We start from the raw sequence: 26,725 nt of genomic DNA, 5'->3' as shown, positions 1-26,725 counted from the left end.
GACTTCCCAGCCTCTAGCACAGTAAGAAAATAAACTAAGTCCTTCATTCTATGATATTTTGTTATAGCAGCCCAAATAGACAAAGACAGAGACCCTTCATAAATCAGACTGGTGGCCTGATTAATTTGTCTTTTGACTATGCCCTCATCAGTCATGTTGGAGAATAGTCCCCCAAATCTATATAAGAACTCACTTATAATTTACACATATGCATATGAATGCCTATATTATTATTATAATAACAGGGATGAAAACAAAGACATTTTATAAAAAAGAAATAAACAGGCCAGGCGCAATGGCGCACACCCGTAATCCCAGTACTTTGGGAGGCAGAGGCAAGCAGATATCTTCAAGACCAGCCTGGGCAACATGATGAAATCCTGTCTCTACAAAAAATACAGAAACTAGTCAGGCATGGGAACACATACCTGTAGTCCCAGGTACTTGGGAGGCTGAGGAGAGAGGATCATTTCAGCCTGGGATGTCTAGGCTACAGTGGGCCATGATCCTTCCACCGTACTCCAGCCTGGACAACAAAGAGAAGAAGAAAAAGGAGAAGGAGAAGGAGGAGAAGGGAGGGCAGGGGAGCAGAGGAGACAGAAGGGGAGGGGAGGGTAAGAGAGGAGAGGAGAAGAGAGGAAGGAAGGAGGGAAAGAAGGAAGGAAGGAAAGAAGGAAGGAAGGAAGAAAGGGAGGGAGGGAGGGAGGCAGGATTGTCTAACACAGTGAAATCCTGTCTCTACTAAAAACAAAAAAAGGTGTGGTGGTAGGTGCTTGTAGTCCCAGCTACTCGGGAGGCTGAGGCAGGAGAATTACTTGAACCTGCCTGGGAGATGGAGGTTGCAGCAAGCCGAGATTGCACCACTGCACTCCAGCCTGGGCAAAGAGCAGGACTCCGTCAAAAAAAGAAAGAAAAAAGAAGGGAGGAAGGAAGGAAGGAAGGAAGGAAGGAAGGAAGAGGGAGGGAGGGAGGGAGGGAGGCAGAGAGGGAGGGAGACAGGGAGGGAGGAAGGAAAAAGAAAGAAACGAAAAAAAGAAAAGAAAAGGAAAAAAAAGAAGAGAAAGGAAGTTGTAACATTTTCTCCTTATACTCTGTTGTGGCTTTAACTGTGTCCCCAGAAGTGTTATGTTGAAGTCCTAACTCCCAGAACCTGTGAATGTGCCTTATTTGGAAATTGGGTCTTTGCAGATGTAATCAAGTTATGATGAGGTCATGCTGGTTTAGAGAAGATGCAATTCTAAGAAAAGGGAAATTTGGACACAAACACACAGGAGAGGACACAGGAGGATGGAGGCAGAGACTTGGATGATGCAATGACAAGCCAAAGAGCGCCAAGGATGGCCAGCCTCCAGCAGAGGCCGGGAGAGAGAAAGGGAGGATTTTTCTGGGCATCTGCAGGGAGAACACAGCCCTCACAACTCTTTGATTTCAGACTTCTGGCTTCCACAACTATGAGAGAATACATTTCTGTTGTTTTGAGCAACCTAGTTTGTGGTACTTTGTTATAGCAGCTCTAGGAAACTAATACACACCCTGACCAATCTGCACATCCTACTGAATAAGAAAGAGTAACATGTAAAGCAATGGGAGGAAAATGTCACACAGGTGCAGAGGCCAGATTGGAGAGTAGTGGCTCATCACAATGATCATGCCCATGGATCCCTGGGAACCGAGGTGGGCCCCTGGCCGTGGGGAATCACCCAGGGCGGATGTGAGACTCAGGCGCCTGTTGGGGATTATCCAGGTCTTTCACTCATTTATGCATTCAGCAATCAGCAAGGATTCCTGAGGAATATTGTCAATTAATCACTCAAGTTTCACCCTCAGAAACATAAAGTTCTGGCATCAGAGGGACAGAAAGATTGTTGGCGTGCCTGGTCAGGAAGGTGAATTCGGTCGAGCAGGATTGTGCTGGGGAGCTGCTACAGTCTGAATGTTGGTGTCTCCCGAAAGTTCATAGTTGAAATCCTAACCCTCAAGGTGATGGGATTTGGAGGTAGGGGCTTTGGGAGGCGATCCAGTCACGAGTGTGGAGTCCTCATGAATGGGATTAGTGCCTTGACAAAAGAGGCTCCAGAAAGCTTTCTCGCCCCTTCCTCCATGTGAGGACGCGGTAAGAAGACACTGAACCAGGAAGCAGGTTCTCACCAGACACCAAATCTCCCAGCACATTGATCTTGGACTTTTAGCCTTGAGAACTATGAGAAATAAATTTTTGTTGTTTGTAAACCACCCAGTTTATGGGATTTTGTTACAGCAGCCCACATGGATGAACATGGGAGCAAAGGGGAAATCATGGAAGGAGGACTGTTTTCGTTCCATAGGCAAACCTTTCCCACTCTGTGAGTGGCTCAAGGTCAACAAGGGAAAACAGATTCCTGATCTGGTGGGGGCCAATGGTGAGTCTGAAAGGGTCACAGGAAGTGTGTCAGCCTCTGCCTTCTGGGACCCTTGGGCAGCTGGGCACTGTTACAGAGGAAACCCCCAAGAAGCACTCAGCCCACATTTCCCCCCAGCTAGCCTCACTTCCCCCCTCAGCACTGCCCTGGTTTATTTTGACAAGGTTGTTTCCACCCTGCATGGTCACACACCCTTGCAGACACCAGGGAGTCCTGCCCACTCTGGGAACCATTGTTCACTGTGGAAAACCCGAAGCGTCACCTTTATGCACAGCAGGCTGGGAAACAGTGCTGCTGGCGAGCCCCTCAGGAGCAGTCATGGTTGTGGGCAAGCAGCCAAATGGGGTGCAGACAGCACGCAGGGCTTCCTGGCACAGACTTGCAGGTGGGCGGTGGGCGGTGGGGTGGGGGGCAGTGGCAATGCCCTGGGCCTCCAAGTGATGAGCTTGGAAACCTGCTTCAAGTTGAACTGAGCAAAGGATGCAAAGGTAGGAAATACAGAAATACACCTCGCAAGAGAAGAGGAAACAACCAGATGTTTTAACGGGTAGAATTTCAGATAAAAAACAAATCCTGTATTGAACATGGAAAAGGCACAAGGGGGACAATGAGGTCTGGGAGAAGCAGCAGCTGCACGAAGCAAGTACACCCCTTTGGTGATGGGATCTGCGGGTGGAATGATCAGAACTGAGAAGCCTGGAGGACCTTGCAGAGCTCCAGGCTGGGCTGTCATCTCTCAAAGTACCACAACGCAGCTGGTTCCAAGTATGGGAATAAACAACAACAACAAAAGCCCTATACACTAAAATCAACTATTGTTATGGGACAAAGTCCTGCTGCCAGGAAAGTATTGCTACAGTGACACTGTCAGGCACAGGAGGCAAATGGGAAGGGGCAAGGCCCTCCGCCCTTCCCACCTGCCAGTTTTCCTTTGAACAACCAGGTCTGGCCACTCTGGGCCTGCAGACTTTCAGGGCCATAATCAGCAGCCACAGACTGGCCATTTCCCCCTTTATACTGGGCCTACACAAGGACCATAGTCAAAACATTTCTCAACAACTGATTTGCTATGCAACCATGGAGGTGCCTGACCATTCAGAGCAGGTGCTGGCCTGATCTCCTGGTTCCTTGCTACCTCTGGTGCTTCCAGTTCTGCACCAAGCCCTCCTGACCGCCCAGGAGGCCCACATCACTTATTTTTATTGCCTGCCTGGCCTCTGCAGACAATTGAGTTTGGGACGCCTGGCTGAGAAGGAAGCCAGGTGGGGGATACTACATGATACATCAACTGTTTCATCCTCATTCTGTGTGCCTCAGGTCCCAGGAAAGCAGGGACATCCCTGATGGGGCTAACCAAGGGGTTCTAGGAGCAGTGTGCAGGGGAAGAGGTTGTATGGAGTGGGAGTGGCATGGGAGGGAAAGGAAAGCAGGAAAGGCTGTCAGTAGGAGGACAGGAGCAGAACAGGACAGTCCAGAAACCAGCAAGGGCACATGAAGCCCAGGGAGAGACACATTCAAAGGCCTGTGAGCATAACACAGAGTCCCGGTTTGCAAACATCTAGGCAGGACACATTTCGGAGTCTCTTTCTACATGCATCTGACTCATCTTGATTTTTGTTGAACGAGGCCACGTTGACCATAGGGAAAAGTCCAATGTTCTCAGCCCACTGCTCTTGCCCCACGTGAACTTTCCAACATCTCTGTTCATTACCTTCTTTCGTCAGTCAATGTGGGCAAAAAGAAAACAAGTTTGTTAAAAGTGGATGGGGGCCGGGCGTGGTGACTCACGCCTGTAACCCCAGCACTTTGGGAGGCTGAAGTGGGTGGATCACCTGAGGTCAGGAGGTTGAGACCAGCCTGGCCAACATGGTGAAACCCCGTTTCTACTAAAAATACAAAAATTAGCCAGGTGTGGTGGTGTGCACCTGTAATCCCAGCTACTCGGGAGGCTGAGGCAGGAGGATCGCTTGAACCTGGGAGAGCGAGGTTGCAGTGAGACGAGATCACACCACTGCACTCCAGCTTGGGCGAAAGTGTGAGACTCCATTTCAAAAAAAAAAAAAAAAATGGGTGAAATGTGGTAATGAATTAGAGTTGGAGACAGCAGTATGAACTCATAGTTAGCTTAACATAGATAAGATGGATACCTGGAGAAATATTTACACATATGTGCATGCACATGGATTCATATACACACATTTATTTATTTATGTGTTTATTTATTTTTAAAACTTTTTACAGGGAAAAGTGCAAATGCAGTCCCCCATTACCACAAATTATGCAGTCAAGTCTCCCACATTTGGGGGAATCACAGGGGTCAGCACATCGGGAGTGCAATGGATAAGCCTCACCCTGGGGAAACCACCTTCGTGATTATGGTATCTCCCCTGCCAGGTAAGTATTCATATGTGTTAAAAAAATTGTTCTCCCCATCCTCCCTACACACATATATTTCACTGCTCTGTCAGTTGAGAAGATCTGGAGGAAACAACACCTCAAGCACATCTAGCACCCAGATCTTGGATTCTAAGTCCTTTCTCCAGTAAAATGACAGGGGATCCTTGAAGAAATGGCTGATTCTATAACTGGGGCTAGAAATATACAAGATAAGCCCTAAGCATCTTATAGTGCCAGAAAGTATGGATGCACCAAAAAAAAAAAGAGAGAGAGAGAGAGGGAGTGGGAGGGAAGGAAGGAAGGAAGGAAGGAAGGAAGGAAGGAAGGAAGGAAGGGGAGGAGGAGGAGAGGAAGGAGGAAAGGAAGGAAGAAAGGAAGGAAGGAAAAGGAAGGTAGGGAAAGGAAGAAAAGGAAGGAAGGGAGAAAGAAAGAAGAAAGGAGGAAGGGAGGGAAGGAAGGAAGGAAAAAAGGAAGAAAAAGGAAGGAAGGAAGGAGGGAGTGAGGGAGGGAGGAAGGAAGGAAGGAAAGAAAAGAAAAGAAAAGAAAAGAGGGAGGGAGGAAGGGAAGGAAGGAAGAGAGAGAGAGAGAAAGAAAGAAAGAAAGACAGACCCATAATAAGAAAGTATGTCAAATGGACACAGGAAGTAACTGAAGAGTTCCCAATAGCCAAGGAAGAAAAACCATGAGCAACAAAATAAAATCATATTGGATTATAACTCAAATAAATTAAAAATTATCAAATAAATACCTGCAAGTCCATACTGATATATAAATAAATAAATAGGAGAGAGGAGTTAAATCTCCCAGGTAGAAAAAATCTAAATAGTTCATGTAGATCCTCTAGCCATGGAGAAGGAAGAGCAGGAATGCCCTCTTCTTAGGGGATGGCTATGCACAGTGACTTCCTTCTGAAGAGTTTAATATAAAAAGGGAGTTAAGAAAGAACAAAAACACAAAAGTATCTTTAAAGTGGACAAACCCGATAACCACTACAGCAGCCAGGTAATCAAAGTCAACATCAGTGATAGGTCATGCTGATGGTGCCTACCCTTGATTTCATAAAAGCGGAACTTTACCTCTGTGGCCTTCCTCCATAATCCCAATCTAATAATAAGAAGAATCAGACAACCCTCACAGAGGTACGTTCTATGAAATACCTGACCAGTCAGAACTGGTCATCAAAACTCAAGACTGTCAATGTCATCACAAACCAGGAGAGTCTGAGAAAGCGGCACAGCCCAGAGCAGCCTAAGAAGACATGATCTCTAAATGTGATGTGGGATCCCAGATGGGATCCTGGACCAGGTAAAAACTAAAGTAACGTTTCAACTTCAGTAAATAATAATGTATCAATATTGGTCCATTAATTGTGGCAAATGTGCCACACTAATGCAAAGCGTTAGTAACAGGGAAAACTGGGAGCAGGGTATATGGGAATATGGGAACTTTTTGAACTGTTTTCACAATTCTCCTGTAAATCTAAAACTCTTCTGAAAATAGAGTTTATTCTTTAAAAGTGTCTGGAGGATGTGCACAAGGGTGTGGCAGCAGAGGGGCTACAGGTAAAAAATCATGACATCTGGAATATTTCCTTCAATTTTTACTCCACACGGTGACTATCTTACCCTGCTCCCATTAAACTCTGAACAATGTTATCAGCCTGAAAAATGGATTGGCATGAATGTGTAATGTCGAAGCTGGGAGGGACTATGGCGGCCATCCAGGCCCCTGCTTTCAATTACACTTGAGGAAAATCAAATCCAAAGACCGGAAGTGGCCAGGCTCAGTGGCTCACTCCTGTAATCCCAGCACTTTGGGAGGCTGAGGCAGGCGGATCCCCTGAGGTCAGGAGTTCGAGACCAGCCTGACCAACATGGAGAAACCCCATCTCTACTAAAAATACAAAATTAGCCGGACGTGGTGGCGCATGCCTGTAATCTCAGCTACTGGGGAGAATCGCTTGACCCCGGGAGGCAGAGCTTGTGGTGAGCTGAGATCACGCCATTGTACTCCACCCTAGGCAACAAGAGTGAAACTCTGTATCAAAAAAAAAAAAAAAAAAAAGAAAGCAAATGGCCAGTGAATGTTCCAGTTCAGTGCCCATGGGTAGAGCTGAAATCCTCAGGGTCCTGGAAGACTGACGGACAGCAATGTCAGCCTGTCCTCAGAACAGCCCACTCTGCACAGGAAACCGAGGCTCACAAGAGCCAAGAGCCTTCTTCCCAGCCAGAGGGCTGGCAAGCAGCAAAGCAGAGAGCCAGGCTCAGGTCTCCTTTCCGGCTTCACAGAAGTGCTACCTCCCTGCTACCACTAACCCTCACACCCTCGACCCCTGTCCCCATGGCCAGTCACTTTCCCGTTTCCTCCCACAGCAGCAGGGGGCGGCGGCTGAAGACTCAGGTAAGATGCAACTCAGGGAGGATGGCCCTTAGATTGGTTTCTCCTTTTTTTTTTTTCTTGATTCTGTCTTTATGGAACTTTGCTTTAACCCAACATTGTTTAAATCCCGACCTGATTTCTCGTGAGCTTGAAGCCAGGGTGCCCACATTCTGCAAAAGAAGAAAAATGCCAGTATGAGTCCTTGAGGCTCAGTGTTGTTGTGCAGTCCATGGACAGGACAATGTCCTCGTTTCAAGGTTTCATTTTTGGAGGAAAAACAATTCCTCAGGATGCAGGATGCCCTGCATCCCACAATGAGTATGCCCCCGTTGCAACCAGCTCTGGGAGGGTGACCAAACTAAAAAGGAAACCGTTCCAAGCAGAAGGACACAAATTACCAACAGAGTCATTATTACTCACAGCAATTCAGGCCCAGGGTCTATGTGGTGCAGGGTTTCTGAAAGCCGGCCTATACCTGGGAAGGAGGGAGAGAACGAGAGGCCTGGATGCTGGGTGAAGGTTCTGTGATTTACTTTGTTACAAATTTAAGAATAAAACCTGCTGGATCAGGAGCTTTTCCTAGCTCCTCAAATAAACACCTGGATTCCAAGAGGAACAGAAAGGAGAAAGGTGAGTGTGGGAGAGGAATTGGAGTGCAAGCTCAGAGGTCCTTGAGGGAGGGAGGAGAAGGTGTCTGCTTTGGGGAATGGCAATAAGAGGTATGTTGGGATGGAGATATCCAAATGTGTAGCACTTATACCGATTTAGCAAATGGTCCTCTCATTAGCAAAAGCTTCTAAACATTAGCCTTAAGTTTTAAAAAAAAGGACATTTGAAATTATGCAAAAGCCCAGAGCACCAGTATGCGCTTCACATACGTTCCGCAGGAAGATTCCTTCATTTGCAAACTGGAGTATATTACATAATCATTTCCATTTCCTGGCAGGTTGTGAAGAGTAAATGAGATCATATAATGTAAAGTGCTTGAAACACCATGAATAATACATTTGAGCTATTACTATTTTTACCATGATTACTGGTAGATTAAAAGCAGTCTCTTCATGGCCATCTTGATTATTACTAGTACTAACACGACCATCACCGCAAACACTACTACTACTATAAGGATAGTACTTTATTAGTGGTGCTTAATAGAATCTATTATAATTCTCAATACTCAGCATATTTCAGGAGGAAAACTGACTGACGGACTGATATAATGCACAATTAAAGAAACGAACAAAGAAATGGATAGATTCCTATAATGTGGGGGGTGTATCTTAAAAGAAAAGCAGTCCAATAGGTTTCAAAGAGCAAAACCAGGAGTCAAGAGCTGTCTCTAATCCCAGGAGCCAGATGCTGTGAACACAGGAGTGTTCAATAAATACCTAACTGATGTCTGAGCAAGGAAGAGACAAAGAATGACAACAGTCAATTGGGCTTAGCTTAGATAAACACTCAAAGCCAGGATACAGACAGAACAGGACAAGAGTGGCTCTTACAGTCACTTGATTCAGGGTCCTTGTTTTAATGATGGGGCTGTGAAGGATCAAAGGGGTCAGCTGGGGCTCAACACTCAAAGGGCAGCTTTGGGCCAAGTCAATCAAACCAGCCTGGTGAGCTGAGATGCACGTTATCCAGTAAATACAGGTATTGGGATAGACTGTGTCTCTGCAGTGTGATGGTTAGTTTTGTGTGTCAACTTGACTGGGCCACAGGATTTCCAGAGAGCTGGTTAAACAGCATTTCTGAGTATGTCCAGATGAGATTATCATTTCAACCAGGAGACTGAGTAAAGCAGATGGTCCTCTTCAATGTGGGTTGGGCCTCATTCAACCCACTGAAGGCCTGAATAGAACAGAAAGGCACAGGAAGGTTGAATTTCATCTCTGCCTGATTGCTTGTTCTGGGACATCGATCTTCTCCTGCCCTTGGCATTCCTGGTCCTCAGACCTTCGAATCTAGACTAGAATCTACACTACAGGTTCTCCAGCCCTCTGCCCTTTGTGACACAACAGCTGTTTCCTAGGTCTCCAGCCTGCAGGTGGCAAATCACAGGACCCCTCTGGGTCCATAATTGCATGAGCCAATACCTTATAATAAATAAATCTCCTAGATATAGATATAAATATCAAGGTAGATATTGATATAGACATGGATACGCATCTATCTACATGTTCTATTGGTCCTGTTTCTCTGGAAAGCCCTGACTAATACATCTGTATATTTTGAAGGCTTTTAAAGAAGGACAAAGCTCTTTTTTATCCACTCTGTTGACTCCTCATAGCCTATCTCAGCAGCTGACTCATAACAGGAAAGTGGACAAGGGCAGAGAGGACAGGAGGGAATGGCTACCTCCTGCCAGTCACCACACAAGGTGCTGGGGAGGTGGGTTCAGTGAGACCCAAGGCTCTGCTCCCAGGGAAAGTTGGAGAGATCGTGTTCCCAGGTGAGATCCCAAACACAGCCCCCATCAGCAGATCCCTTCCCACAAGAGGCACTGTAGAGAGAAAGATCCTCATTTTCAGAAGAAACAGAGCTGAAAGAAGGGACTAGGAGTGGGCAGAGGACAATGGCGGAGAAGGAGAGACAGTTGGAGAGGGGGTGAGGAGCAGCACAAGACAGTACAGAGAATGTGCTGGGAGAACAGGCAGGCACAGGGCAGGTTTAAGGGATTCAGAAGACTCATGTCCTGATTTGGGAGCCACCATCCATGAGCAGGGGGGATCTCAAGCAATGCAATTGCTCCAAGCCTCCAGTCCCTTCATCTGTGAAATTCTGGCATCCATGAAGCTAGCTTCACTCCCTGTGATTCCTTCAGAGAAAGCACAGTGGCTTTTCTCCTTTATTCCAGGCACCCTGCACAGTGGCACACTGCAGGTTCTCGTTCGATATTTGTGCAATACAAGAAAGGAGAAAGGATGAGAAATCATTTTATAAATTGTAAAGTCCTGGGCAGATGACAGGGCTGCCTTTGTTTCTTAAGGCAGACTGGGGAGCTTCTGAAAGGGGAATACTTTCTTCCTCACTTTGCCTTTCCAGCCCCAAGTCAGTGTCCCGAATTCAGTTAACTCAAGAAAACGTTCTCCAAGCATGTCCTACGTGCTGTCAAAATGCCAAAAGCTGGAAGCAGACAGAGAACAAGACCTAGACCCTGCAATCCAGGGGAGAAGAGCTGATGTTCAGGAAAGTAAAATGCTGCTTCTGGAGACAGAATAAATCCCCCCGGAGAGAGGATAAGAATTGACTATTCCAAAGCCCAGCCTTTCTTCAAAACCATAATGATAATCATCACCCATAGTGACAGCTACAGTGGGTGGTCACCTGTGTGGCTGGCTGCTAGATGAGCTGGACTGAAAGAGACTCAGAAATGCTTTCGTTTTCAGGTAGTGGCGCAGCCACTGCTCCCCGCCTGGGCCTAGTGCATTGCAGACATCACGGAGGAAGCTCCGTGTCTGTGGGTGTGACGGTGTATGATCAGTGAAAGATGTTATCAGAAGAAAAAAAATTAGGCACATTTTCCCCTAGACTTACTAATCCTTCCTCTGCAATTACCCTCATGTTTTGACATTAATTGAACTCTGTCTTTATTACTAAAAATAAACTCCAGGGCAATTGCAATGCACCAGAAACCTCAGTATGAAACCACAAGAAACAGTAATAGAGAAATGGGCCAATACCAGAGGTGTTTTGAGAAGATGTTTCTGTTTCAAGCGTAGAGTTCCGAGTGGGCCAGGAGTTCTTTAAAATCCTGTGGACACCAAGTACAGGAAGCAATCTTTACACACATACCTTGTGGTGAAAGACTGGTGCTGGCTTGTATCCCTTGACAGGGAAGCGGGAGCCTGCTGATGCACTGTCACCAAAGGCCAGGAGGCCAGCATGACCAGTGTGGCAGTATCAGGCAGGGAGCCAGCAGATGACACCAGGGGGAGGCAAGGCCAGAAGAGGAGTCCAAAAGAGCAAAGTGAAGGTCTAAAGGGAAGAAGCCCATCCTGTCTGCATATCCAGGGAGCAGGGCCAGGGGTGAGCAAGAATGACACTGAGAGGGTCAGGAGCTAGACAGGTCAGGAGCTGGAAGGAGAAATAAACAGGCTCCTGTTCATTGCCCATTTCCGCGGGCAAGGTTCCGTCATCCTCAAAACCAGACCAAGTGGCTTCTGGTCCACGATGTGGCTGGGAAAATTGAAGTCTGGCTGGGTGTGTGGTGTGTGCCTATAGTACTAGCTACTCAGGAGACTGAGGTGGGAGGATTGCTTAAGCCCAGGGATTGGAGGCCGGCCTGGGCCACATAGCTAAGACCCTGTCTTTAAAAAAATAAAAGAAAAAAATTTGTATGTGTGTTTTGAGACAGAGTCTTGCTCTGTTGCCCAGGCTGGAGTGCAGTGGCACAATCTTGGCTAACTACAACTCTGCCTCCCAGTTTCAAGTGACTCTTGTGCCTAAGCCTCCCAAGTAGCTAGGATTACAGGCGTGTGCCACCATGCCTGGCTAATCTTTGTATTTTTAATAGAGACAGGGTTTCACCATGTTGGCCAGGCTGGTCTCGAACTCCTGGCCTCAAGTGATTAGCCCACCTCAGCCTCCCAAAATGCTGGAATTATAGGCGTGAGCCACTGTGCCTGGCAAGAAATTTTTTTCCTTTTTTTTTTTTTGTTTTAAGAAAAAGAGAAGTTTGAAAAGCTGTAAAAGACTTGCCCAGAGTCAAATGGGCAGTGGGAAGTGGAGCCTGGGGTAGACCCTAAGTGTCTGACTCCGTGTTCCTGGTGCCTTTGCTGCACAGCAGGCAACAGTCCCGACTCGTGGGTGGGAAAGGTGAGGATGCTCTCCTATCGGTGTGCGTCCCAGCCAGGCTGATTTCTAGGCACGTACAGACAGGCAGGCTCCCAGTGTGAGGAGTGCCTTTAGGACAAGCAGAACTGCACACATAGATGCAAATGCCTGGGCCTTTCTTCAGGTTCTGTCATAGAACAGACTGCCTGAGGCCATGCTCAGGACTGCAGGCCTCAGAAACCCAGCACTTGCCCCTGCTCTGTCTTTCTGCTCCCAGCAGCTGAATTCTAGGGAAATGTCTCTCCGTCACCCCACCCCGAGACAGACCTGCCAAGCTTCTGGCTTTCAGATTCTCTGCCACATGACTGAGGTCCCATCAGCCCTTTTCCCCAATATGAGAATAGCTTGTTCCAGCCCTCCAGGTGCAACAGGGCATGGGGATCAGCTGGAAAGGCTGCTACCCCTGTATGCTCTCCTGCTCCCTAAGCCTGCCTCAGAAGCATGGGCTCCCAAGACATAATTCAGTGACTGTCCCTGAGGGTCAAAAAGAGCTACGAGGCCAAGGCGGGCAGATCACAAGGTCAGGAGATCGAGACTATCCTGGCTAACACAGTGAAACCCCGTCTCTAATAAAAATACAAAAAAAAGTAGCCAGGCGTGGTGGTGGGCGCCTGTAGTCCCAGCTACTCAAGAGGCTGAGGCAGGAGAATGGCGTGAACCTGGGAGGTGGAGCTTACAGTGAGCCGAGATTGCGCCACTGCACTCCAGCCTGGGCGACAGAGCAAGACTCCGTCTCAAAAAAAAAAAAAAAAAAAAAGAGCTACGTAGGGCTCCCAAGGAAGGCTTGTCAGCTGTAGACATACAATGCAGTAGCAGAAGTGAGAAATTGAACAATGAAACGAAAATGAATGCATAATATGAATGCACAAAGGTGCTGAGCTCTAAACAATGGAAAGGATTTTTAATTACTAAACAGCAGTTCAGCTCCCAGTATGCTTTATTCACAAGCATCTTTCAAGAGTCACGAGAGGCAGCACCTGCTCTAGGAAGCCTCCCGGCATGGAGAAAGTCCCCTCCACCATCCTTACAGACACCTAGGGAGTATGGAGTATCCTATGTGTGCCAGTATCCCCACCTTGACTGAAGGGCAAGGCCTCATGCTCTTCACCTCTGCATGCCACAGGAATGCTGACTATCACAGCAGATTTGAAATGCAAATGCGCTTTTGAAAATTTAAGGCACAATACAAAAGATGACATATGTAGCACAACAGAAGTACAGTTCTCTGCTATGCTCTCAGTTCTGACTTCTCTGTCTTCTCACCAGTCCACAGCTTCTCACCCACCTTTCCACCTTGCATAGCTTTCAAATTTATGATAGGAATAAAGTCAGTTTCCTTTTCATCATGTCATTTATTCTTTCCAACATCTTACTTAAAAAAAATTGCAACTGACCTCATTCTTTCCTCTGAACCTTTAAAAACTTTCTTCTTTTGGTTACTTCTCTATCTCTTTTTCTCTCTCCTTTCAATTACTCATTCATTTGTTGTTTCACCCTCGGTCAGGCACTATGCCAGATCCTGTGATGTGTAAGACAGTCCTTGCTCTAAGCAATTTCACCAGCAAGAGGGGGAACGGGCAGGGGAAGGGTCAAGGGACATTTCAACCCAGTGCAGTAGCCATGGTATAGTGGAGACATGCCTTCACTAGCCCGCTGCCATCCAGGGGAGGGGGGAATCAACTCTGCTTTGGGTAAGGGGCTGGGCACAACTGGAAAGGTGATTCTCAGCTGTTTCCCAGGCTGACTTGGTGATAGGTGAAAGGCTGGGGGACAGCAAATGAAAGACTTCAAAATAGCCTGATACATGGAAGGAATTCTAAATGGCATAATTGAGGAATAATTTGCAAAAACTCTCTTCCCTTTTGGAGCATTTCTTCCTCAGTGCAAGGCAGCCTGCTAAGCTGTTTTGCTCCAATATCTCACTCAACACAAACAACATCTTCATGAGGCAGGCACTAATACCATCCCTATTTTACTAATGAGGAGACCAAGGCTTTGAGAGGCTGAGTGACTTGTCCAAAGTGAGGCAAGTAGCAAAACCAAGAAAACCCAAGTCTACCTGAAGCGCTCAGTCTTAACCTCTAACCCTTTACCTCCTGCACCCTCAGCCTTAGTGTGGAAGGAGCACAGAATTCAAGGAGGTGAAAGGAGGAAGCACGGATTGGCTGGGAAAGGAGGAAGAGCTCATGTTCTGGATGTCCCAAAGGTGTTTCAATCTGATTATATAACCCTCACCTCACCTTTTCCTCTTTTCCCCAAGGCTGTCTCCACATGTTTTCACAAGACAGCTGGAGCATCCTGCACCTTCTGCTACAAGTGGGGCATTCACTAGGAGATGGTGGGCTCCTCCCTCCACTAGGGATAGAGGGAGAGCTTCCTAGGCACAATGAATAAGTGGACTAGACTCTGAGAACCAGGTCGGGGAGAGGTTATGGGGAGCCAGCTTCCCGAACACATTGGAGCGGCACAGGAAGACACACCGAGAGGTCAAGAACCACAACCCAAGTTGTGCTGCAGGAGATCATCAACTCCAAAAGCTATTTTTGGTTTCACAAGGATCAGGAAGATAAAGTCCCTTACCTTAATTCTCCAATCTCGAAATACTCCAGCTTTAGGTCACGTAAGGACAGTTCTCAAGTCCGTCCAGAGTGCTGAAAGGATATGTATTTTTTCAGATTGAAAGTGCCTAAATCCCAGGTGTAACAGGATTCTAGAAACACACACAAAAAGGATACATATTAATATCAATGTTTACCTTGAATAGATTTGGTAATGAGATGTTTCATTCATTTAAAAGATAAGGACTGCACATTTACTATACACTGAATGAGGAGCACAAGAAGAGAAGACATTTAATGAGCAATGCTTATGTGGCAAGCACTGTGTTAGGCATTTTATACACATTAAACTGTTTAATCCTAGAGATAGGTTTTGATATCCCCCATTTCTGAAGTCACACAGGCAGTCAGGGCAGAAGTGATGGTTGGGTCTTTCTGACTCATAAGCCCCCACCCATTAATCATGTTTCCCTCCCCTACTAGAGCATTTTCATTCACCTTCTTCCAAGAATACTAGGTAGAGAGGAATAAGAAACACACCCAATAACCCCATTCTGAGAATAGCCTGTCCCTGGGTGCCCAGCCCATTTCATACACGGTGGGGATCATGTGAGCCATGGAGGCTGCATCAGATTAATTTTGTTGTAAGTTTTATCTGAGCCCAACACTGTCATCTGGTAACATGTGTTCAGTGGACATCATGCATTATTCAGGAAACAAAAAAATGTAGCCTCACTAGAGATTCTTATCTTAACTGATCATCAAGATGGCTAGATGAGGTGGTCAAAAGGGGTGGGACAGTGTGGAGAATGAGGCCCAGGGGCCACCCTTCTATGCTATCCTAAAGCAGCGCCTGGTACTTAGCCTGGGGATCCAGGCACTGACCTTCTCTCCTGTCCTTCAAAGAACTGTGATGCTCCGGTGTGGCCCCCACAGAAAACCCCATTCATACATTTACAGTACGGCGCCCTTTTCCCTTTTCAGGCCCCCCCACCATCCTCACTGGCAGCCAAATCATGAATGACATGAAGCTTAGTCAGCACAAACTCAGAATAAAGAACCCTGAAAAGTTCTGAAGGGGAATTTGCTCTCTACTCTGGAATAGCTGGTGAAACATCCTTGCCCCACAGGCAAGAACGGCGGGCAGGTGGCTTGTATTCCCCACTTTGATTTCCTCATCTCTCCCCAAGGAACAACTTGGCCATAATTGTCTTCTCCGAGGCACTCTGGTTGTCATATTCCTTCCTTAGATGTGTTGGTATCACGGACAGATCTGCAATCGTTCTGCAAGCCTCAGAGTCCTCGCCTCCTCCCATTCAGTGCTGGCTTAACGCATCCTGCACTCAGAGTCCAGTTCCCAGCAGCACAGAGTGAATTCCCCCTTACTCTGAAAAGTCCCCTTGACTAGCTAGGCACGCAGAAAGATGCTGTCCTCAGCGCCTCTGGGCTCCCCAGTGAGCAGCCTCCCACACGCCTCAGGCATTGTGACCGGGAAAGCACTTTTAGCCTTATTGTCAAAATGCATTTGCTTCACTACCCAAAAAGGGCAGAGGCACAGCCTCTTGGTTGACGGTGGGCTCTTCTCAGGCTTCTTGGGTTGGTGTCCCGGTTCTACTACTTAAAGAGGCTTTTTAGGACCCTGAACAAGTACTCAAACTTGAGCTCTCTGAGCCTCAGTTTCTCATCTTAGAGGCTTGTTCCTGGTGTTAAGTGAGAATCTTTGCAGAGTTTAGCACTTGTCTCTGGATATTATAAGCCCATAGAAACATCAGCTTTTATTAGCACCACTTAGGCAAATGCTAGAGACTTAACTTCTTCCTCTCCTCCCAGGAGGAAATGAAAAGGCCTCCCCTCTTTCTATCTCACCACCGTAACTTAGTGTAGGGGCTCAGCACATGGGGCCAAGGGAACAAATGAAGGCAATGAGATTGGGCCAAAGCCTGGGGCTTCCGTCAAAGGTTCTCAGCTCCAGGCCTGGCTGTAACCCTCCCTTTCCAGTGTACTCATCTGTGAAAAAGAGTGGATTCAAACACTACCCGTCTGCCAGGTGCGCTGACAGGATTAAATGAGACAGTGCGCAGAAGAGGCAGTCTGTAAACTACCAGGGAAATCCAGCTAATTATAACAACAGCGCCTTTACTAGCAAATTCTGTAGAGGACATTTCACTAAGGACTGTCCTCCTGGCACCTCACTGAACACACACAGAGTCCCCAAGAAATCAGGAGACACATAACCTTTCTTCCCATTTTACAGATGTGGAAACTAAAGTTCAGAGGAGCTAAGGAGTCTGCCTGACACCAAGAGACAAATCCACAAATACAGGGCTGAAGTGTTGGTTTGCAAGCTGATGTCCTGTCCCCTCCTCCTTGTAAGGGGCTGGGGAGAGGGGGTTGCAATAACCCAGCACGTTGGCTCCTGCAGAAAAAAGAACCTCTTTCCAAGGCAGCCAAACTGATTAATGTTTTTAATTAATGTTTTTAGCCACACACACAAAGCAATGTTCCATGGAAATTAAAGAAATTAAAATTTCTAAGCTTCTCCCAGGAGCTGCCAAGAATCCTGGGCAGGCCAGGGTGTTTAGAGCCCGGTGCAAAGCAGAAGGTCATAGCCCCACCTCAAAACACTGAACCTGCTCAGCAGGGGGTCACTTCCCACCCACAGAGTGACAGGCCACAAGGAGAGAACTTGCTCAGAAATATGCCAATGCCAATAATTGGTGGGAGAAACAGGGAGTGAAGAGGAAGGTCTGATGGGAGGTGCTAGATCCTGGGACTGAAGGGTCAGGTGGCTGCCCCCAGACCCTCTGGCTATCCTCCCACCTGACACAGTTCTCAAGGATATCTACCTGCTGTGTGGTTGACTGAGGTCCCTGCACCTGATGTGGCCGAGCAAGCCATGGGCTTTCTACGGACACTAACAACACCTCCCTGATGTCTCCTGGGACCGCAGAAGGTCATGCTGGGCCCAACGCTGTGCTTTGACGTCTGAAGAGCCTGAGTGCCAAGGACAGGCTGACTCAGGACCTCCAAGGCTCCCAGGAGGTTCGGGGCAGAGGTGTGCTCTGTGTTAACATCTGTTCTCCTCTCTGCCAGCAGAATATCAAGCATGCCACAGTTTCACATCATCCATTCCTCTCTACAGGCCGAGAGGCAGGGCCGTATTGTCTTCCTTCTCCAATCAGAAGGTGAATTGCATAAGGGCTAGGTAACCTGAACAAGGGGAGGCAGTCCTACATGTAAGGCAGGTCTCTGTTGGAAAGACGGAGAGACCCAGGGTATAACACACATTGACTAATCACCATCTCTGCTACCAGTTCTTGGATGCCACCAGAACGTGGCCCAGGCAGTGGGGCCAACTGGGTGGGCAGATGGCAGCCAGGAGCAGCCACCAAGGGCTAGGGTAGGAGCCCTTGGCCACTTGGCAGGAGACAGTGAACAAGCTTCGAAATCAGCAACAGCACTTGGGTTCATGATGTGGAAATCATCAAAACACCATCGCCCACTGCAAATAGATCATGGAGGTAGACTATGGTACCTGCAAGAGCTGTAGATGGCAGAGAGTGGAGCAGTTTCCCCTGGGAAGCTCCTGAGTGCAAGCTCCAGCTTTGGGATATGTTCTTTCCCTCTGGAGAAGGCCCCAGAAAAGGACACAGAAACAGACACTGCTTCTCACAGGGAGTCAGCAGAGCCTGGCCCCCACGCTTGCTAGATTCTATCAAATCCAGCAAGCCGAGCATGGGGTGCAGGGCAGGGTGGGACGTGCATAGTCTGCCCAGCTCTGAGCTGATCCCCACCAGTTAGTTGCTGTGTCAACATGGGAAGTCAGCCTAGCTTCTCTGGTCTTCATCTGTAAATCGAGGATTAAAAAAAAAAAAAAAAAAAACAGCTACTCAGCCGGGCACAGTGGCTCACACCTGTAATCCCAGCTCTTTGGGAGGCTTAGGCAGGAAGATCGTTTGAGGCCAGAAGATTGAAACCAGCCTGGAAGGCTGGGCGCGGCGGCTCACGCCTGTAATCCCAACACTTTGGGAGGCCGAGAGGGGAGGATCATGAGGTCAGGAGTTCAAAACCAGCCTGGCCAAGATGGTGAAACCCTGTCTCTGCTAAAACTACAAAAATTAGCCAGGGGCAGTGGCAGGCACCTGTAATCCCAGCTACTCGGGAAGCTGAGGCAGGAGAATCACTTGAAGCTGGGCGGCAGAGGTTACAGTGAGCCGAGATCACGCCACTACACTCCAGCCTGGGCGACAGAGTGAGAATGTGTCAAAAAAAAAAAAGAAAGGAAGGAAGGAAGGAAGGAAGGAAGGAAAGAAAGAAAGAAAGAAAGAAAGAAAGAAAGAAAGAAAGAAAGAAAGAAAGAAAGGAAAAGAAAAGAAAAGAAAAGAAAAGAAAAGAAAAGAAAGAAACCAGCCTGGCCAACATGGCGAGACCCCTGTCTCCACTAAAAATACAAAAATTAGCTGGGCATGGTGGCGCATGCCTGTAATCCCAACTGCTTGGGTGGCTGAGGCAGGAGAATTGTTTGAACCTGGGAGGCAGAGGTTGCAGTGAGCTGAGATTGTACCACAGCACTCCAGCCTGGGCGACAGAGCAAAACTCTGTCTCAAAACAACAACAACATAAAACAGCTACTCCTGGACTGGGGTGGGGTGGATGGGAGTATTGTACTGCAGTGTCTGCAGAGTGCTCAACACAACCTCTGGCTCAGAGTGGGTGCTTGATAAACACTTTGTTATTCTCAGGGTCTAATTGTTGTCCTTATTCCTGTTGCCTGGTAGGCAAATTAGGTTTCAGGACAGATAGCCTGGATTTGAATCCTAGCTCTGCCACTTGCTGAGAATGTGACCATTGACAAACCACTCTACTTCCCGATGGCTCCGTTTTCTTATCTACAGAGACGTGGATGTGATCAGCAGCCATAGGGGACCATTGAGGATTACAGAATTAAAGCAAGTGGTGCAGTATGAGCTTTCAAAAATAACAGTCTCAACCCAAACTGAGGAGTGTTTCTACAAAACAACTTACCTGGACTCTTCAAAAATGTCAAAGTCGTCCGGGTGCGGTGACTCTCGCCTGTAATCCCAGCACGTTGAAAGGCCAAAGTGGGTGGATCACTTGAGGTCAGGAGTTCGAGACCAACCTGGCCAACATGGTGAAACCCCGTCTCTACTAAAAATACAAAACTTAGCCAGGCTTTGTGGCACACGCTTGTAATACCAGCTACTCGGGAGGCTGAGGCAGGAGAATCACTTGAACCCGGGAGGTGGGGGTTGCAGTGACCTGGGATCATGCCACTGTACTTCAGCCTGGACCACAGAGTGAGACTCTATATCAAAAAAAAAAAAAAAAAAAAAATCAAAGTCAAGTATGACTGGGTAACATGAGACACAGCCACTAAATGCAATAATGATCCATAATTGGGAAAAAAATAGTCAAAAGGGACATTATTGGGACTACTGATCAAATTGTGTGTGGCCTGAGGATTAGATAATACAACTGCAGCAATGCTAATTTCCTGAGTTTGATAATTACACAGTCGTTATGTAAAAGAATGTCGTTATCCTTGGGGAGCACACACTGAATATTTAGGGATGAAAGGGCATGTCTACAACTTACTCAAATGGATCAGGAAAAAATAGCGTATTTGGTGGTGGGGTGGAGTGTGAGTTAACAACTGATGACCTGGGTGTGCAGTAGTTCTTCATATGTTCATAATTTTTTTCTGCAAGTTTTAAATTATATTAAAATAAATAAGGACCACAAGCTACAGAACAAGAGGGCGAGAATCACCCTGAAGAGCCTGGAGTATTAACCATCCATGCAAGCAAGAAATCAAGCCTTTCTCAAAAAAACCTATGTCACCTTAATCACAAATGTTAGGATTTATTACGTAGAAAACTACAAAGGGTAAGGCTGAAATTTCATTTGAACCACCACCTCCGTCCAAGAAGAAGAAAGAAAAATGGATGGCTACTACTGTTCCTACAGCCCACGGCCAGGCTGGCAGGGCCATCAGGAAATAATTAGGCCACATCCGAGCCATCCAGCAGCCTGGCACATAGGTGAGCTGGGATTTGACCCCAGGCTGCCTCAACAGGAGGCCAGAGGGAGGCAGGTACTCCAAGTCAAGCAGCAGCCAGCCCCAAGATCAGCCCTTCCTCTGAAGCCGAGGCCCCATGCACTGTAAGGCTGAGCCCTTAATACGGCTGCAAACTTCAGGGGAGCCCAGACCCGTGTCTCCCTGCCCTGTGTACTCCCATCACACTGCCCCCACCACTGTGCACAACAGGTGCTCAACACTCGTCTGTAGATGTACTCATGGACACACATCTTCTTTTCAATAATGCACAGACTCTTTCAGGAAGAAGGAGCAAGAAACCTGCAACAACTGTGTCCCAGGGAGGAGAAACAGGGGTCTGGGGACATGAGGGTTGGCAGTCTTCATTGGAAAACTTTGTATACCTTTTGGATTTTGTGTCTTGTAAATGCTTTACTTATTCAAAAAGTTTTGTTTTGTTTTTCTTAATTCTTTTAATTGATTCATTTATTTTATTAATTAATTAATTAATTAATTATTTTTGTAGAGGCAGAGTCTCACTGTGTTGCCCAGGCTGGTCTGGAACTCTTGAGCTCAAGCCATCCTCCCTCCCGTGCCTCCCAAAGTGCTGAGATCACAGGCATGAGCCACTGAACCCAGCCATTTTGTTTTTTTAATATAAAAGGAAAAAAAGAAATTGACAAAGTTACCTGTGAGGCTGCCATGAGTGCGAAGTCATGAGTAATCCCATGCTACTTAATGCTGAGTCCCCGGCACACAGCTGTTGCTCACTACGCTACACATCCTCTTGTTTTCAGAGGGTGAAGAGACTAGAATGATTAAAGACTCACAGTCAGCAGCATCACTGATTTTACTGGAGAGTGTTTAGATTTGATCACCAAAAGTCCAGTCCTTATGTTTCTGAAACTCTAGAGCTGCTGTTAAAACAAGGTAGGAAAGCCAGCCTCAAGTAATCCTAACATCGTTATCCAACTCCAATAGGTGCCAGGAACTGTGAAGATGTTTTCATCCCTACAACAACCCAAGAAGGTGGGTAGGTGCTCATATTATCCCCATCTTACATTTCAAGAAACCAGGTCACAGAATGGTCACAAAAGGCGCCCAAGACCTCTGCAGAGGGAGAAGCCTGGTAGGTGAAGGAAGGAAGTCTAGCGCCAGAGACTGGGCTTCTAAAGTCTACAGTCTTGAAGGGAATGTGAGGACCACCACTGTCCCAGGAAAAAAGGATTTTGACTCAGAGAACCCTGGGTTCCAAGCCAAGCTCCCTCCAAAAGCCGCAGGTGTGGTCAGACAGCCTTTGGTGGCACCACCTCCTGGGAGGACTGAAGAAGATAATATGTGAGGAAATGCTTTGGAAACTGTAAAGTGCCATGCAAATCTCACCGTAGAAACAGAGGATGCAGTGGGGGCGTGGGAAGAAAGGAGGCATCTGGAAGTTCAACCTTACCAGGACGTTTTCCCTGAGCCATTAGAAGTATTTCCACTCCTAGTCTTCTACCTCAAACTTTCCTTTTTGTACTACACTTACATTCAACTTTCCCTCAAAAACATCCTTCCACTTCAGAGGTGTTAAGTTATTAAGTCAGCCCTAAATGTAAATAGTTTTCATTTCTCTAACCCCAAAAACCTCCCTTCCCGCCAGCATGCTTTGGTCTTGTCACCCAGAACATCAAAGCCATTGTTTTCCGTAAAAGCGTTCTGATCACTTGGGTGACTTGTGCAGATAAACACCACCCACCACATGCCAGGCTGTGCAGCACCTTCCTGGTGCCCTGTCAGGAGGTGAACGGGCCAGGAAAAAATGCTGAACTCTACTGGCAAATGCTTTGCACATGCTCACATGCCCTGCACCTCTCTCCAAGCTCTTTGGGTAGCCTTGGCCAGTCGCTTCCCCACAAGGGCCCTCTTGCAGAGGAAGGAGGTTGGACCAAGCAATCTCTAGTTCTCCTTGAGATCTAAAATCCACTGATTCCATCTCATCCTCCCTGCTAGGAACTTCCTGAAATATAATAGTTCATTTACAAACACACACACACACACAGAAGCTAAGTAACTGCGTATAAGCTGGGCTCTAAGCCTGGGCGCGGTAGCTCACGTCTATAATCCCAGCACTTTGAGAGGACAAGGCAGTGGATCTCTTGAGGTCTGAAGTTCAAGACCAGCCTGGCCAACATGGTGAAACCCTATCTCTACTAAAAATACAAAAATTAGCTGGGTGTTGTGGTGGATGCCCGTAATCCCACCTACTCAAGAGGCTGAGGCAAGGAATCACTTGAACCCAGGGGGTGAAAATTGCAGTGAACCAAGATTGCACCACTGCACTATATCCTGGGCAACAGAGCGAGACTCTGTCTCAAACAAAAAAAAAAAAAAAAAGAAGCTGTAGTTTTTGGTGACTCACAGAGGAGAAAATATATTTTTCCACTTAGCTCAAAAGAATGGTTCCTCCATTCTTCAATTACTCAACTGATGTAATGATGTAAAGTCACCAAGCCAATGGGGCACCTGGGGAAGTTCCAGGCTCCTGGGAGTTCAAACGTCAATGAAGGTAAGTGAAGCAGGGAATTTCCTATGGTGGACAGGTGCGCCCAGAGGTGGGCTGCAACAGAGAGCCCCCTCCCTGAGAAAACATCCCATATCCATTCAACTCTCCAGCTCAATAAGCCACCTTCTAGGGAACCCAGGAAACACGGAGCCCAACGCTGGCCCAGAGCCCATCGTCCAGGAAGTCACGCCCCCAGTATGCAGGTTGCCTCTTCCAGGAAGTCAGTGTTGAGCCACCGCTCAGCCCAAACCCCCTAGACTATAACCTCCGTAAGGGTAGTAATCGTGACTGACATGTCATAGGAACATAATAGATATACACATTTGCTAAATGAATTACTCACAGTGCTTCCGTAAAGCTTAGGTAATTCCATTCCCCCCAATACTGTGTGCTTTTATGTACTAGATACTGGGGATAAAATGTAAGCAAAGCAGATATTTGGCCAGGCACAGTGGTTCACACCTATAATCCCAGCGCTTCAGGAGGTCGAGGCAGGAAGATCGCTTGATGCCAGGAGCTCAAGACCAGCCTGGGGAGCACAGTGAGACCCCATCTCTACAAAAATATTTTAAAAATTAGCCGGATGCTGTGGTATGGACCTGCAGGTCTAACTACTTGGGAGGCTGAGGTGGAAGGATCGCCTGAGCCCAGGAGATCAAGGCTGTAGTGGGCTATGATCATGCCAATGCACTCCAACCTGGGTGACAGAGCAAGACCCTTTCACTGAAAACAAACCACCACCGCAACAAAAAAACAAAGCAGATGTTTCTCCATCCAGGCTTCTTCTAAAGCAGTTACTAAAGTGCTGGCAGATGACCATCAGCTATCAGCCCTCTCTGGGAACTGCCTTGGCCGAATACAATCACCTTGTTCAAGATTAGGCATCCTTTGAGTGGTGGGGTGGAGGGCACATGAAATGACTGATCAACCCTCACCTCAATTCAGGACAATTCTGTAGGATCAGTCTAGCTCCCAGGCTCCTCTGGCATTGGCCTTTGTTGGGACATTGTTACAGCTCCACTTCTCCCTCTGCCCAACTATGGTTTCTTCTCCTTCAGTTTCACAGCTGTTGATCCCAAAGGAATCCCATAATAAACATCCTACTTGCTAATCTACATCTTAGCGTCTGTTTCCTAGAGAACACAGCCTGCATCGCAAAGGTTTATATGACAGATGCTCAGGCCTTGTGTCACCAAGATGAAGGTTCCAGGACCAGAAGGGCAAACATATCATAGCAAATGGGAGCTACTTTGTGGGAACACCTTGCTGACAAGGATGCAAAGCCTGGACTCAAGGCTGGCATCAACAAGCAAGGGTAGTGAGCAGTGTGCAAACACTTGTGATCATTTGAATGCGTGGATGAATCCCAGCTCATTGAGTTAGAGACCCATTTTCTTCAACTTTGTTCACCTAGCACCTAATATAAAAAAGGAGTTTGGTAAAACTTCTGTTGGGTGATTAGATGATGACCAGATGGACAAATAGATAGATGAACTTACACATTTGGTTGAGTTTATTGTTAGACAATAAATGAAAGATGATTATTTGGTACAGGTTAAATTGTGTCATTTGTGTAAAGTATTAATCACAATGTCCAAATAACAATAATGCTAAAAATGGCAACTGCCAAGGCGGAAGGGTCACTTGAGGCCAGGAGTTTGAGATCAGCCTGGGCAACATAGTGAGACCTACAAACACAGACACACACGTAAATAAATTAGCAAGGCAGCTTAAGTCTAGGAGTTCAAGAATACACTGAGTTATGTTTCTGCCACTGCATTCCAGCCTAGGCAACAAAGCAAAACCTTGTCTCTAAAAACAATTATAATAATAATGGTCCGGGTGCGGTGACTCACACCTGTAATCCCAGCACTTTGGGAGGCTAAGGAGGGCAGATCACCTGTTTTCACGAGTTCTAGACCAGCCTGGACAATATGGTGAAACCTCGTCTCTACTAAAACCACAAAAAATTAGCCAGGCGTGGTGGGTGGCACGTGCCTGTAATCCCAGCTACTCAAGAGGCTGAGGCAGGAGAATCACTGGAACCCAGGAGGCAGAAGTTGTAGTGAGCCGAGATTGTGCCACCTCTGCACTCCAGCCTGGGCAACAGAGCGAGACTCCATTTAAAAATAATAATAATAATAATAATAATAAAAACATGACAACTAAGGCTGGATGTGGTGGCTCAGGAATGTGCATTGGGAGGCCAAGGCAGGAGGACCACTTGAAGCCAGGAATTTGAGACCAGCCTGGGCAACATAGTGAGATCCTGTCTCTACAAAAAAAATTTTTTTTTTTTTAAATTAGCCAGGTATGGTGGTACACACCTATAATCCCAGCTACTCAGGGAGGCTGAGGCAGAAGGATTGCTTGAGCCCAGGAATTTGAGGCTGCAGTAAACTATGATTGCACCACTGCACTCCAGCTTGGGTGACAGAGCAAGACACTATCTCTTAAAAAAAGAGAAAGAGAAGTAAGCTACTCATGGAGAACTTCCTGTAAGAGGTAACTTGTGATCAGCAGCTTGAAAGAAGTGACAGTGTGGAAGTAAAGCATGCAAGAGAACAGAAGAGCAACAAGACATTAGCACATAAGCCCTGACTCTGCTCTGCTCATCAGATGCTGGGGTAAATATAACACTGTCACTAGGATAGCCCAGCAATGCATGGGGAAGCATGCTGTCACCTAACACCCATCACCACGGATGTGGGTGAGAACATGCCTGCAACCAGGGGAGATGAACAGTTGACAGAAGGCACCGAACTTACAACTGCGGTTTACAGACTTAATCCTATAGTGATAAGAAGCCTTCGAGCTTATGGAACTAAGGTGTTGGGTGACAGCTAGTAATGCAAGTGTCAGAACTGATACAAGGTATCTTTTTTTTGAGACAGAGTCTGGCTTCGTTGCCGAGGCTGGAGTGTGGTGACATGATCTCGGCTCACTGAAACCTCCGCCTCCTGGGTCCAAGAAATTCTCCTGCCTCAGCCTCCCGAGTAGCTGGGGTTACAGGCATGTGCCACCATGCCAGGCTAACTTTTTTGTATTTTTAGTAGAGATGGGGTTTCACCATGTTGGCCAGGCTGGTCTCGAACTCCTGATCTCAAGTGATCCGCCCACCTCAGCCTCCCAAAAGTGCTGGGATTACAGGTGTGAACCACCATGCCCAGTCAAGATTTCTTAAATAGTCCAACCTTTGAACTGTCCACAGTTTCTTCAGGTATCTCCTGCAGCAGATGAGGGCTTAGGAAGTACCTGGAGTCTCCATTGTGAGAAAACAGCTTCAGGGGCAGAACCCACACTTGAGAAGCCCAGACTCCAGCTTCAGTTTCCCCCCAGGAAATGTACACACCCTGGGGGCCATCCTCATTCAGATGCCCACCAGACCTACTGCACATCCTTATTTCTGAGGGTGATCCCTGGAGAAACAGATGAGAGGATTAAGGACAAGGGGAATAAATTAGAGCCTGGGCTTTGTGCAAACAAGAGTAAGTGATGAGGACAATAAGAAAGGGATAGTAAAGTTTGCTTGGGAAAATCACAAAACCAGTGGCGT

General features: G+C 47.1%; 1 protein-coding gene and 1 non-coding gene across 9 annotated transcripts in view; both read right to left on the bottom strand.

Moving 5' to 3' along the window:
* The window catches only part of LOC100971826 (uncharacterized), a 243,979-nt gene that overhangs the window by 96,935 nt on the left and 120,319 nt on the right, over positions 1-26,725 (bottom strand). For 7 of the 8 annotated variants that reach the window (XR_008626508.2, XR_010113025.1, XR_010113023.1 and 4 more), the window contains exons 4-5: positions 19,592-19,892; positions 14,589-14,718 (exon numbers count right to left, since the gene is read on the bottom strand). The gene's annotated coding sequence lies outside the window, so the exon portion shown is untranslated. The remainder of the gene's footprint in view (positions 1-14,588; positions 14,719-19,591; positions 19,893-26,725) is intronic. The other variant, XR_010113024.1, reaches the window with a different exon arrangement.
* LOC112440793 (U1 spliceosomal RNA) lies at positions 4,638-4,801 on the bottom strand. Its single transcript, XR_003028803.1, has one exon. It is a non-coding gene; the product is annotated as a U1 spliceosomal RNA (small nuclear RNA).

Source organism: Pan paniscus, chromosome 7, assembly GCF_029289425.2.
Source record: "Pan paniscus chromosome 7, NHGRI_mPanPan1-v2.0_pri, whole genome shotgun sequence".
In the NCBI taxonomy this organism is placed as follows: domain Eukaryota; kingdom Metazoa; phylum Chordata; class Mammalia; order Primates; family Hominidae; genus Pan; species Pan paniscus.
This window is presented reverse-complemented; position numbering and strand designations above follow the sequence as displayed.